Source organism: Protopterus annectens, chromosome 1.part2, assembly GCF_019279795.1.
Source record: "Protopterus annectens isolate FY-2018-M chromosome 1.part2, PAN1.0, whole genome shotgun sequence".
Classification (NCBI taxonomy): Eukaryota; Metazoa; Chordata; order Ceratodontiformes; family Protopteridae; genus Protopterus; species Protopterus annectens.
The window spans coordinates 897,062,276-897,077,450 of NC_056727.1; the positions used below are offsets into that span (position 1 = coordinate 897,062,276).

Genomic DNA, 15,175 nt, shown 5'->3' on the forward strand with positions numbered 1-15,175 from the left:
TCAAAGAATTATAACATAGAACCTTGTCCATATTTTAAATACAACCATTATTATATTCCCAAATGCTTCATGGTTACATGCTGTTAATATTGTTATAAGAAACATAGGAATATTTCTACTGCTGAAACCATCTAACGGGGGGGCTCAAGGCTAATGTTATGCATAGATTTTTTTTAAAACCATATCTAAAACTACCCTTAATGCTCCTATTTGCAGTTAAATCCTGTAACTACAAGCGTGTATTATATTAGCAACATTAAACAAGAAGGTTTATTTTACAATGTTATTAAATTTAAACATTGGTAACCATTTAATGCCAATGTTTACTGAAAAATGAATTGCTGCACTCTAATAATGTTGTTGAATAGGGCAAAAAAGCTGTTATACCAAATGTGATGCACACTTAAAAATAAAATACAATAAACAGAAATGCATCATGAGTATACCTTGATATTACTTAAAAAAATAACTATTTACAACTCATTCATTACAGGTATGCTATTTTCATCCTATTATTTTAAATAATCATATTGAACCCGTTAGCCCTATACCGGGGTTACAAATTGATTAATGTATATGAATATAAATATAGATTTTTACCTATTAAGAGATAGCCATTTTAATACACATTTGATAGATAGACTTTCGTTAATGCCAGGGAAGACATGAGCCTTAGTCCTAATCTGCCACAGCAAACAAAATCTGCCATGGCCCTCCTCTTGAATCCATCTCACGCTGTTGTAGTACAAAGAAATGGAAACCATGGCCTGGGAAGTCAAGGCAATGCCTTGCAAGTGCATTGTTGAGATCTAGTTTTTTAACTGCATATTGGTGTTCATAGATTCTATTTTTTAGCCTTCTCTCGGTTTTACCGATGTAGAAGGCTTTACAAGAATCACAAATAGCTGCATATATGATGGCTTTAGAATCACAATTATAATGCCCATTACACTTATACACTTTATCATTAATTGTGCATGCTGTTGTTACTCTAATGTATTTACATTGAGAACATACGCCACATCTAGACATACCCCACTGTCTGTTGGACCTACGGACCGTTTTTCTTTGAAAAATGCTCTTCAAATTTTCCCCCCTCCTATATGTAATTTTGGGGCAATCACCCAATAAAGAACACAATGTTCTGTCTTCTTTTATTATCTCCCAATTTTTATTCACAACTTCTCTGATTTTTAAAGAATCAAAACAGTAAGTGTGTAAGAAACTAGTGTTAAACCTGTTATTTTCATTTTTAGAATTGGTATTACTTGAAGTTGTTGGGTATATATGATCATTCAAGTGTTGTAGATCATTGTTGCTTTGGTCAGAAAGCAAGGGCAGAAAGTATCCAATCTGCCTTTTGTTGGTGACTTCAGTTAAGATGTTGGATAGTAGAACATGTCAAAAAGGTTGTTGCATTCTAGATGAAAGTCATCTGGATCACTCACCATACGGGCTGCCCTAACCATCTGACCCTTACCAACTGATTTCTTTTGGTGGTAGGGGTGATTGCTGGAAAAATGAAGAAAAGCATTAGAATATGTTGATTTCCTGAATATTTTACTTTTTAACCTTTGATTATGCGAGTCCTTGATTAATAATATGTCAAGGTAATTGATCTCTGTATCATCAAATTTATATGTAAATTCAAGGAAATCTGTTCTATAAATAACGGGATCAGCTCACTATGACCTTCTGTCATCCTGGTATCGTGTATACCAGGAGACATATTTTGAAAAGAATTCTTCCTTAAATAGGTAGTTAGACTCCCAATGGGCTAGAACTGCATTAGCAAAAAGTTTGCAAATAAAACTTCCCCTCAAAGGTGAAGAAGTTGTTCGCCAGGACAATTTCTAAAAGAGTTTATTACTTCTCACATTCAAACCCCAGATTGCTCTCTCATTTTACAAATGAAGCAGGCCCTGCATTATCTAAATGGCACTTTTATGGGTTTTGCCTTGTAAAACTGCACTGACTATCAACTATTTCCGTAGTGTTACTGAGAACATCCTACTTTTTAAGTTAACATTTTTTTTATATGAACACTGTTCTCAACAATTTGTATGTATGTTTTTTCATAGGGGATTTCAAATAGATTTGGCTCTATAAGGGTAACCTTTTCAGCAAAATAGAACTAAAATATATAAGAAATATATAAGAAAAGTAACTTTCTATTTCAAACTGATTGATAATTTTCTCTGTGTATCCCATTATGCCATCCCCTCTCCAGCTCTCCCTACTCCTTTCATGTTGCCCATGCATCTTTACTTCATGTGGTGTAACCTCCATTAATCTCTTCCCATCATTACCGCTGTTACTGTCTCACTCCCAGATACATAATGTTGTCTACTTTAGGTATTGATATATATCATTGCATTAATTCATTTGACAGCGCTTTCAGTCTTGCGAATACCACCCCACCCCATTTATTTTAACCTTATTTTCTGCATCAGACCTTTTCCAGTTCATTTTATTGTTTGCAAACACATACATGTATATCTAGTCCCTATGTACTGTTACCTATCTCAGCATCTATCTAGGCATTAAATAACTCTCATTCCAGCAAACCGCCTACAGTATTGCAATTAAAATCCATTACTTTCAGTATGGAACCCTTTAATCCATCCACTTTTATATCCATGCTACTACCTTAGAAACTATTGTAAACTTGCCCAACATACAAACTAATTATTTTATAACATTGTGCCAGATGTCTTCACATGCTTATGTTACTTATACTAAGTTCACAGTAGATCCCTGGCTTAAAACATTGGCAATGTCATCAAAAATCAATTAAATTCATCTGGCATGGCCTACATCAGTGATGATGAACCTATGATAAGAGTGTCAAAGGTGACACACCGCAATGTTTTGGGTGACACATCAGGGTTCACCCACACCTGAGTTACCAAAGAAACTGCTTTTGCATTTATTGCTTGTGTGAAGTGCATTGAATTATTTTGTGCCAGCAGCCAGTTCAACAACATTGCTGCAGAGGTAAGGAAGTTATTAAAGTCAAATACTGTTTCGATACACTGTCTCAACAGAGTCTGCATAGGGCAGTTCTAACAATGTTTTCTCTTTGTGGTTACACTTCTGCAAAGGACAAGTAGTCTGCATTTCTAAGCGTATGCTGTTTTACATTCCTGTCAACAGTCCCTCTTAATCCTTCCTAAAATTGTTAACTTTTTACACTTAATAATGACAATAATTAGATTTACAGATTTATTTTACTTCAGAAAATGTATATTAATTCACGTTCATTTTTTTTCTGTCAGTGTCTTAAATTACTAGTACTACTAGTTTAAAACTGTCCATGTCTCTTATTTCTAGATTTGTCCCTGATTCTGTTGAAATTTATCCCTGATGTGTTGAGAGCTATGCTATTTAGTTTTATTTATGTATGTATTTTATTTTTGTTATATATTTTCCTTGGGGAGGTGACACACCAGCAGATTCAAGCTAGGCATTTTCTGAATTTTTGACACACTGAGCCCAAAAGGTTTGCCATCACTGGCCTACATGTTAAGAATGCAAGCAGACCTCTGTGTTGCGCTTTACTGGCTTTCATATGTTTAGTACTTACTTTTTTTTTTTTTTTTTTAAATCCCTTTCCTATTGCGTAATTCATAGTGAATACCCTTGTGTTTTTTTTGCTTCTATATTGCCCCCAATCCTCCAGAGTGGTATTGAATTTAACCCCATCCTTATCACCATTGGTTAAACATAGTGCTAGGTGATATTATTGTTTTCCTTCAGTTCTTTAATCAAGTTGTAGAGCATGAAGTTCTGTGAATACATTCCAATACTGTGAAAAAGACAAATCAGTTAAGTGCTTCTATTGCACAACACCTGATCTTAACAATTGTTAATGCACCCCCTGCTTCAGTTATTAAGATCGGGTATCATGCTAGGCAGTAAAACCTGCCTGTACTGGCCAGAAAACAACAGTGGCTGAATTAAATAACAGATTTCTTTCTGCCTGCTGCCTGTGCCAGTAATCAGTCCCTGACTTTCCCTAAAATAAGATAACTTGCTAAGCTGTGTTTCTGGCAGTGCTTTTTCTTCAACAAGTACTACATGGAGCAAATAAAACTCCATGCACTACAAAGAATTATAAGTGGTTCTTTGACCATAACTTTTGTTATATATTTTCGACATGGATAGCAAGATTCACCCCTCACTCTTTGCTCTTGAGGTAAATTTCTTGGTATCCTTGTCTCAAACACATAACAAACAAGTTATTATCAGCAGCCAGAGAATAAGTCGCTATTATGATATGAACCTTGTCAGGCTCTGTTACTCTGACTTATTTTCACTGCCTAAACAAAATGGTGAGCAGTACCTCATTTGCGCTCCCCCCTTTTCTCACTTGCAACCAGATTAAACAGAATGTACTGATATTACTAGTTCTTCCTTTAGTTCTCTTATGAATATGATAATAGTCTAATCAGGTCGCATTACTATGTCTACTTTTCCCTCATATGTACATTCACTGTTATTAAGTCTATGAAGGGACTAATACTAATCTTCATATCTAATGCATTTTCATTTTATTAAATCTCCCACACTTCATCTGCAAATACTTAGTGTAAATGGATGGTTAGGCTCTCTATCTCAGGCATTCTGTAGTTAATGTGAAGAGAGACAATGCTGCAAAGATACTTATACAGACTTGTGTGGTTCTGCTACTGAGGGATTATCTCTCATACAATTCTGCGACCTAAACTCAGGAGTTTAGTGAGGATTAATACCCCAACCAGACAACACACAACATAATTGTAAATACAATGCTATTGGGTCTTGAAATTCCTACCAACATTTCTATTAAGATGTAAGTGATTTCACAAATAACATGGCTTTTCAGATCATAAGTTATAATCTAAATTTATTAGCGTTAAACTGGTATATTCGATGGGTGCGGGGTAAATGGGGTCATCAAAGTACTGTTAATGATCTCTCATTGTGAGAATTATACCTCCAATGATTTATAATTATAAGTATGATTCTTTTATGATTTATTAAAATAAAATGGCTTACCTTACTTAAAGTATCTTGTTGGTTCAATGGTGTAGTGACCATGGATAAATATTTTGTCTACCAGTAGACAAAATGTAGTGGTTTCTCAAATGTACTTCTTCAGTTTAGCGGAACAGAGTTCTAAAACTTTTACATTGTAGATCATATGTAGAGACATCAGAGAAGTCTCTCTCTCTCTCTTGCTCTCTCTCGTGCGCTCTGTCTCTCTTTTGCACACACACTAACGTCTTCTCTCACTCTCTCTCTCTCTTTTTAGTTTTATTTATATATGATCTGCTAACTGGCATATTATACCAATCTTAAATGTCCTATTAGAGACCTGGTTCAGTGACATAGCAGGGTGAATCTATGACTATGGCACAGATGCCCTGAGATGGAATAGCAGCCCAAACTCTGGAAGAACATGGCAAGGAGGCTGGGGCTGATACCAGCTAGCCATCCTGAGTTACTCTGTCCAGCTAACTGTAGGAAAGACCCCACCCTCCACGTCATTGTTAGCTATGGGTCCTTCACCATGAACCATGAAAGCCACACAGACTACCTGGACCTACTTGAGTCACTCTCAGTACAGCCAAATACCCTGATCATGGGTGACTTTAACTATCCTTCCATCGATTGGGTAACATATATGAGCACAAACACGCTCACGTAAAGGTTCCTTGACTTTAACACAAATGCTCTGGAGCAGATAATCAGCACCCCAACAATGGGCTCTAACATCCTCGACATACTGCTCACCAACATGGGGGATTGCTGCACCACTCCATGTGTGGGACCCACCCTGGTAAAGTCCAATAATAAATCAGTCTTGTTCAAAGTAACGATCATAACTGGCCCACCCTCAGGAGCTAAAACATTTAAAAATTTCTCCAAAATAAACTATAGCCTACTGAACGATGGCATCAATAGTTTCAGACCCCCTGCCAATGTTGACAGCAATGATCCCTATACCAAGGTATACACAAGTGTCCTGTACAAACACCTGTATAAATGCACAGACTCAGCTGTACCAGAACAGATCACATCTAGATCCTCACAAAAAAAGCCATCCTGCATAAATAGGTTATAAAATAAGAGAAAGAAACTGCTGTCAAAAAACAAGAGGGAACAGTCCCAGCAAAGGAAGAACTCCCTCCAAATCTTAAACAAGTAGATTAGACATCTTGTAAAATCCTCTGAAGCTAATTAGGAAACTAAATTAGCATCCCTAGCTAAGGTAAACCAGAAAGCATTCTTTAGCTACATCCAAGATCTAAAAGGGAAGGCCCAACTTTGTGCTGAACTAGCTGTGGACGGCACCACTTATATTGAATCTGAGGACGTCGCCAACCTGCTAGCAGACAGGTTTGGCAAAAACTTCACCCCCCTGTCCCCACCAATTATACCCCATAACATACCTGTCACCAGTCCTCTGCCTAGAATCTCCAGAGAGCAGTTCACAGCCACACTCTCCAAGGCCAGAAACACAGCTTCTATGGGACCGAATAACATCCCATGCTGCTTATTAAATGGTCTAAAACAGGAATTAGTGGAACCACTGAGCAAGCTCTTCAATCTCAGTCTAAGTACTGGCATTGTCCCAGCTTAGTGGAAAACAGCAACTGTAATCCCCTTGCACAAAGAGGGCCCCGCAACCAATCCCGGGAACTATAGATCTATAAACCTAACCAGCCTTATCTGCAAGGCCATGGAGAGAATCATTATGGATCTTATCAACAAGGATATAGGTGACCTTCAAACTCTTGATCTGACCCAGTTTGACTTCACTAAGGGCAGCTCTTGCCTGCTAAATCTGGCAAATTTCTTTGAGAATGTCACCAAGGCCCTGGATGAAGGCAAAACAGTTCACACTCCATATTTTGACCTTACCAAGGCCTTTGACATAATCTCTCACTCAGGCATCACTGAGAAACTCACACAGCTGGGTATTAACCCTTACGTCACTAGAGGTGTTTCCAAATGGCTCACAAACAGAACACATGCAGTCAAAATTGGGATGCCAACTCTTCTAGTAGACATGTTACCAGTGATGTTCCACAGGGATCTGTGCTAGCCCCCCCCCCCCCTACAGTTTGGTATCTATTTTTCAGAAGTCCAAGTGAAAACAGATGGCCTATGGTTTACCAAATACCTTACAAGACACCTGCAACAGCTGGAAAGACCACAGAAGTACCTCACCAAGAGGATCACTGGCCTCAAACAGATGCCCTATGCAGCTCGACTGAAGAAATTACAGCTGTACTCGGTTGCATACCGCCTACTCAGAGGTGATCTCTGCCTGACATACAAGGCCATGTCCAACCCAGAATTGATGGACATGCTCCACCTAAAGAAAACCTTATCCCCATGAGCCACACGCTCTAGGGAACTGAACTTCACCACAATAATAAATAGGACATGCTGGAGGGATAGATTCCTGTCCCAGAGACTTCCCATGCTTTGGAACAAGATCCCAATCTACATTAGGCAGTGCTCCTCGCTAACACTCTTCAAAAGAAATCTTGACGAGTGGATGGGAAACAGAAAGTTTACCTCGGGGATCACTTCAGTGCCTCTGCTGGACAGAGGCACAGGGAACTAATCTAAGGGGGTGGCGAAAGCCAACACATTCTGGCTAGGCTTATAAATGCCTTCAGGCAGATAGCCTAGTACCTACCTATGAACCTATGAACCTATGATGACTGCAAACTGGGTCCAATCATTGAATCCGCCAAAGATGTCGACATACTACAAAACGGTCTTATACAGACAAATGATTGGTGTCAAAGCCATTGACAAACTAAATGCAAAAAAGAATGCATTATCATCCCCTTCAGCAAAGGAGAATCCCCTGCTAATTACAACATTAATAATATCTCCCTAAGTTCAAACCCAGTGGTGAAAGATTTAAGAACGCAAGTTGATAGCAGCCTTAATTTTGATCAACAAGGGTCCATAGCAGTAAGGAAGCCCTTCTACATTGCCCACATAAGCAAGGGTATAGCATCCACAGCTAAGGAGCTTATAACTCATTAGACCACTAACTGAGTACAATGCTCCCTTCTGTATGTACCTCACCAGACATCTGCAACAACTGCAGAGACCTCAGAGGTTTCTCACCAAGAAAATTCAGGGCTTACAGCACATGACTTACACAGACAGACTGAAGGCCCTATCACTTTACTCATTATCATATAGACTGCTTAGAGGTGACTTGTGCCTGGCCTACAGAGCAGTCTCAGACCCTGCCTTGATGAAGCTGCTGTACATCCGTAAATCTAATGGGACAATATTCACTCGCTCGAGGGATCTTAACCTAGCCAGCGATATTAACAGGATATGCTGGAGAGACAGATATGTCTCCCAGAGTTTCCACTCCTCTGGAACAAACTTCCAATTCATGTAAAACAGAGCTCCTCAATGACCCAAATGGGAAATCATAAATTTACACTGGAGGTTTCAACTATGTTCCTCTTAGACAGGGGCAGCTGGTGCTGATCTTAGATTCACATGCAAACATAGACTATATATCTCAGTCCATAAGGGAACAAGGGTATAACATGACTAGGCTTGCAGAGGCCTAGTAACTTCCTATGATGCAATGATCCTATGAACATTCAAAACTTTCTTGTCCTCACTCCAAGGTCACTGTGGCTTGGATAAAGAGTACTCACTGACTGTCAGTGTAAAACCTGTCTTGCACTTTCTCTAGGACATTGAAAGATCAGAGCACCTAGGAATCTGACACATACTAACAAGATCTTGCCTGTATGGATCTTGATGTAAAATAATGCAAATAGAAAACTTCAGCTAGTATTAGTACAAATGTTTTTCACACTGAAGACTGAAAACTTTGGCATTCCTTTCCAAGTGATAGACAATACTTACTTTTACTTTCTTTTTCTCACAGTTGAATCTTTTCCTTCCATGTAAAATAAACTTCTGCTAGACCAGTACCATGATTTAAGGAAATCTCTCAGCCGACATGTTTAAGAGAGTCATTGTTTGGAGAAACTATCACCAATGTTCGTGATAACAATGCATGTAATGTCAGAACAGTTTTAAAATTATACAATTTCTGATGACCCCTCTCTTTTCCTCAAGCCAGTAATCAAGGAGCATCAATCCTCACCACTGATGCCAGAGGCAGTCACTAAAACAGGAATGGATTTCTACAGTATTTCAAATGCATCTCTCTGCATCAAGCACAATTTCCCTCAAGAGTAGACAAGGAACATGCCCCACTGGGACTGGACTCTGTCTCTCCAGATCCCAAAGAAGACTCACTTTGGAGCACTGTGTCCCATTTCCAAGTATTTGACACACACACCCAAACTTGAATATCTGATTTTTCACACACATGCACACACACGTGCACACACACACACACACACACACACACACACACACACACACACACACACACACACACGCACACACACCTGAGAAAGGCTGACACAGATTTATTAGCTCTGTCCCCTCTCTCCAGACTACAAGGAAGATTGTTGCTACCAGTCCAATACTCCAAGGCTCTTACAAAGGCCAACCAATTATACTATGTCAAATTAATACTGATATAAATGGTAGAGTGTGACTGAGGCAGTAAGGCTTATCGGAGTGGCCATGGTGTCACTAAAGTATGCATAATTATTCTGAAGATGTTAAAAGTATTCTCTAAAAGACCAACAATGAAAAGGTATAAAAAATATTCAATAATGGATAATAAAATAGAGAACAGAAGAATACTTAAGATTTAGTTACAATCAACAATAGAGTTTCAGTCACATGGAATATAAAAATAACACACTTAGAGAGAATCTCACAGATGCAGAAAAAAATAATACTAAACTAATCTCACTGCACTATTCCTAACTAAACTAAAGAGAAACTGCCCCTAGTTAACTCACTTAGTATCGCAAGGCAAGATGTACTGCTGAGATGCTCACTTCCACAAGGTGTGAAGATGTTATTCACTGACAGAAATAACTAACACCTTCACTGTGATAACTGACATAGATCTTTTATATCTGCTTCCAAAGAAAAACTAAAACAAACAAACTGCTGCTGCCAAAGTTCCATCCTTCAGCTGGTTATAGAATGACAGCACATCTACTCACCTGACTCTGGCACAATACACATTCAGAATTGTGTTAAGATTCTGTTGCAGCATTTTTAGCATAAACAACTTGTACAAATGCATTTTTAATACAAGCATCTGTACATATCGATGTGACAGTCAAAGGACACTACACTATTTATAAAACTTCAGCCACCCAAGCTGGCATATGCCATACATGCACCGTCCTACTTCTTCTGGTATAGCTGGCAATACCTCAAGCTAGTTTTTCAAGTGACCCTGGAAAAATGTTGCTTGAGAGAAATGGGTTTGTCTGGGAACACTTTAACCTATACCCTGTCTTGAGAATCCGTCTGCATTGGCGTTGCTGTAATCTGGACTGGCTAATACAGAGGGTCCTCCCAAAGCCCCTTTAAGTATCTGGAATGCCTGCTTGCAGGCTGGGGTCCATACTACCTTATCTGGCCTGTTTTCCTTGTCAGGACTTTGAGGGGAACAGCTCTTGTACTATAACTGGGTACAAGCTTTCTATAGTACTTCTCTGTCCCCAAGAATGCCCTTACTTCTTTTTGGTAACAAGGGCGGGCCATGCCTGAATAGCTTCCACCTTAGCAGGTTCTGGCATAACCCCAATTCTATGTCCCAGTTAGGAGACCTCTGCCATACCCACCTGACACATACTGGGCTTAATGGTCAACCCTGCCCTTTTCTGTCTACCCAGATCCTCCCTGACATGCTGAGGCTTCACTATGTTAACATGGTGCAATTTGTGCCCCTGCCTAGTGGATTTACCATGTAATTGACATTCTTGATGTTCCTTACCACTTCAAAGGGTCCCACCAGAGCTGCCTGCAGCTTATTCTGTCTGACAGGAAAGAGCACCATAACGTATTGTCTTACAGCATACTCTCAGGCTTGAGCCTTCCTGTCATACCAAACCTTTTTCTGCTGTTGGGCTGCTGCCAGGTTCTCCAGAGCCAAACCCATAAGCTCCCCAAGCCTTGTCCTGAGGTTTAGGACATATGCCACAACAGTTTCCTTGTGGGATTCACACTCACCCTCCCATTCATCACAAATGAAATGTAAAGGCCACCTCACCCTATGCCTATGCAGTAACTCAAAGGGTGAAAAACCTGTGGATTGATGTGCTACCTCTTTGTATGCAAACAATAGATGGGGCAGGAATTTGTCCCACTCTCTCCTAAACTGGTTTGCAAAAGCCTGTAGCATGGTCTTTAGTGTAGAGTTTAACCTCTCTACAAGACCATTGGTCTATGGATGGTAGGGAGTGGTCTTTAGGTGCTTCCCCCACAATGTTTCCATGGACAAGCCAGCAGGTCTGACATAAAATTGGCACCTCTGTCAGTCAGTATTTCTCTTGGTAGACCTATCCTGCTGAAAATCTCTAACAAATCATTTGCCACCTTCTCTGCTTTGATAGATGACAGAGCCACCACCTCAGGGTATCTGGTAGCACAATTTACTACCACCAGGGTATACTTCTTTTCTGTGGAACATGAGGTACTCAGAGGCCCCACAATATCCATAGCTACCCTCTGAACTGGCTCTTCAATCACAGGCAAAGGCATCAATAGAGCTTTGGCCTTGTCTCCTGCCTTGCCTACCTTTTGTCACTGCTCACAGGTCCTGCAGTATCCAGTTACATCCCTTGCAATCCCAGGCCAATAAAAATTCTGCTTAATACAACTCTTGGTATGCTTTATACCCATATAACCTGCAAAAGAAATGTCATGGCCTATGACGACTAGACATGCCAGATGGTAGGCTTTGGGCACTACCAACTGCTGTATTACCTCAACCTCTAGCCCTCCCTCAGAGGTCCATTCTGAGCATCAGGTACCTCTTTAGCTAACTCCCTCAAGCCTCGTAAGGCAGTCTCTGAATGCCTGTCTCAAACTCTACTTTTGTGACCTTTCCTAGCTCCACTTCCATAGGACGCCTAGTATATTCTGACAACGGTGCCTCCCTGTCAGCCTGGGTACTACCATTCATCTCTGTCCTTGCAGTTACTTTGTTGTTGTTGTGTCTTTCAGCTTTTCCCGGTTAGGGTCACCACAGTGGAACTCCAGTCTGCTAATGATTGGCAGTTGATTTTTACATGCTGAGTTGCAAGCCCTGATGCACAACCTTCAACGAAGGTATGCCCACTCATGCATGTCTCCACGCAGAAGACGCTCTAGCTGAGAATCAAACCGGACAGCATCTTACTGTGAGCTGACAACGCTACCGCAGCACCACCACCGTGGATCCTTGCAGTTACTTTTTACACTGGAAAATCAGTACCTATCAGCAGCTGTGGCTCACCTTCAGGCTCACTGCTACAGGGTAGCTCCCTCCCCAAAATAGACCCATCACTATCCCCAGCTTCAGGCATGAGGTCTGTCTGGGCCCCCCCCCCCCCTCCCAAGCTATCAGACCTACCTGACTGTCTCCAAGCCTAAGCCTGAGTGAGTGCAACTGCATGCACAAAAGGTACTAAATTCTCAAAATACTTCCTTAATAAGACATCTGCAGGGATATCCTCAAACACACATACTTGCTTGTTCTCTTTTCCATCCTCCCAATCAAGGTGAACCCTGGCCAGAGGTATTTGGAATTGGGTCCCTCCTAAAGTTCTAATTTGTGTGAACTTCCCAAGCAAGTACTGCTCTTCTTTAACCACTACAGGCTTCACAATGGTTATGTCAGAGGCTGTGTCTTACTTAGCAGTGGCCTGTCTTTCATCCACTAAGATAGGATACAATCTTCAGTGATAGTTTGGTACCTCTGTTGTCACCAGACAACTTACGACTGTCAGGTGGTTATTCCCATTTGCTGTCTCCCTCACCTTTTGTTCCCCACCTTGCTTCAGTGGACATTTATATGCTACATGGCTGTCTGGTTACATTTAAAACATCTAACCACTGATCCTGCCTGTGTACCTGAACTAGTGGCTTCCCCTGTTACTAGTAGACTCTGTTGGGGTGATTTAGGCTGCCCACCATGGGTTTCCTTACATCCATGTGCAGCACTGGGTATTCCCTTCTTGTGCAGTTATGCTCTGTTTGCTAAGTAGTGATCCCTTTTTCTCCCCAGCTCATCTACAGAGTTATATCCTCAGTCTGCCAACCAGATTCTCATGTCCTCAGGCAAAGTGTGAATGGAAGGCTTGTTCCCTCACAAAAAAGTTCTGCTAGCCTTACAAAAGTGCTGACTTGACACCCACTCACCCACCTATGAAAGAAAGTGCTTAACTCAACAATATAATCACATGCACTTTCATCTGCTTTGCATCTATGCTCATGAAACTTTTTTATGTAAGCTTCAGGTGTTAAAACAGTCTAGTAAACATTGTTTAAAATATCAGTATCAACAATTTAGAAACAGCAGATACAGCTTTACCATGGAGTAAGGGGGTCAGGAACCATACCCAAAGCTCTTGCATAACATTATACTGTTTACATGCCCTTTCAAATATATGAATAAAACCAATCCACTTCACTCGACCATTTAGAATGTCAACCCAAAATGTGGAATTCGGAATGCTGAAAAGTAAAAACAACAAAAAGCGGAAGCAGGCTGATAAAAACGGCACGGACTGTTTATAACTGTAAGCGCTTTCAGCCAAGCAAATGCTCAGCCTTCATCAGACATAAAACAAACATCACAGCTCTCTTTTTATACAAACTCTAATACACAACACCTAATTAACCAATTAAATAATTAACCAATCCCAAATAGACAAATCAATAGGAAATTAAACCAAAACTATACTCAAAAATTAAAATACTAATTGTGTAAAAAAAATTCCATTTCCCACTCGTTCTTTCAGGAATGGAATGATTATGCTTCCATTAAGTGTATTCTCAAACTAAAAGCTCTTCTTAGATAAACGTTATGTGGATGTTTATGTACTTGGATTTATTCATAGTGAGATGTCCCACTTTTTAATAGTAGTGTTATTAATGCCAAACACCTTGAAGCATTCGTATTATATCTGTTTGTTGGTGTTTTTCTACTTTAGTATATTTAATGTGGTGTATATATATATATGTATATATATATATATATATATATATATATATATATATATATATATATCTTTCTGGTTTAGTTTTTACCATTGTATTAAAATTATATACATTCCTTCTACGTTCCTGAAAGAACGAGTGGGAAATGGAATATTTTTTACACAATTAGTATTTTAATTTTTGAGTATAATTTTGGTTTAATTTCCTATTGATTTGTCTATTTGGGATTGGTTAATTATTTAATTGGTTAATTAGGTGTTGTGTATTAGAGTTTATATAAAAAGAGAGCTGTGATGTTTGTTTTATGTCTGATGAAGGCTGAGCATTTGCTTGGCTGAAAGCACTTACAGTAATAAACAGTCCGTGCCGTTTTTATCAGCCTGCTTCCGCTTTTTGTTGTTTTTATCAATGTTGAAAAGTAAACCAAAGTGAAAATGAATACATCAACAACTATGGTTTGATGTATTCGACATAGCAGTAGGTGACGTCACTCACCTCCTGCTATGCACATTAACATACTGTTAAACTATACAGTCAGTGATACATTCATTCTAATATTTTGCAGGGGGCCATGCCCTCCTGCACCCTACAGCCCCCCACACCCCCCTGCACATTAAATATACGAAATCCGAGATCGCACTATACTGAGGAAATTGGCTAATTCCCTGTTCTTTACTGAACTGCGATCCCCCAGCACAATGTCGAACCGAAATGCTTGAATTACACTACCCATTTACTGTAGTATAGTTGATTTATTTGGGTTCAGCATTCTGCTGACTTGAAAACTGCAATTCGACCATATGCCTGTCAACCAATGCAGTTTCAAGGTTTTCAGTGTAAACTGAATAAAACTATCAGAGTCCCCCCCCCCCCGGCAAATTGTGTAAGAAATTTACTAACCTTTATTGCTTCCAGGGTCTGGTTACTCCCTTTCCCATTACCTCCATGATGCTGACGGAGGGTCATATTTTTCTCTCATGCTGACGCTGCTTCTCCTTTTCCTCAGCCGCCACGTTTGGCTTCCAGTTCAAGTCTCTTTAACTACAGA

General features: G+C 39.8%; 1 protein-coding gene across 1 annotated transcript in view; it reads right to left on the reverse strand.

Moving 5' to 3' along the window:
• Positions 1-15,175, reverse strand: part of LOC122791686 (xanthine dehydrogenase/oxidase-like) — a 1,688,659-nt gene that overhangs the window by 848,836 nt on the left and 824,648 nt on the right. The gene's annotated exons all lie outside the window — the stretch shown is intronic.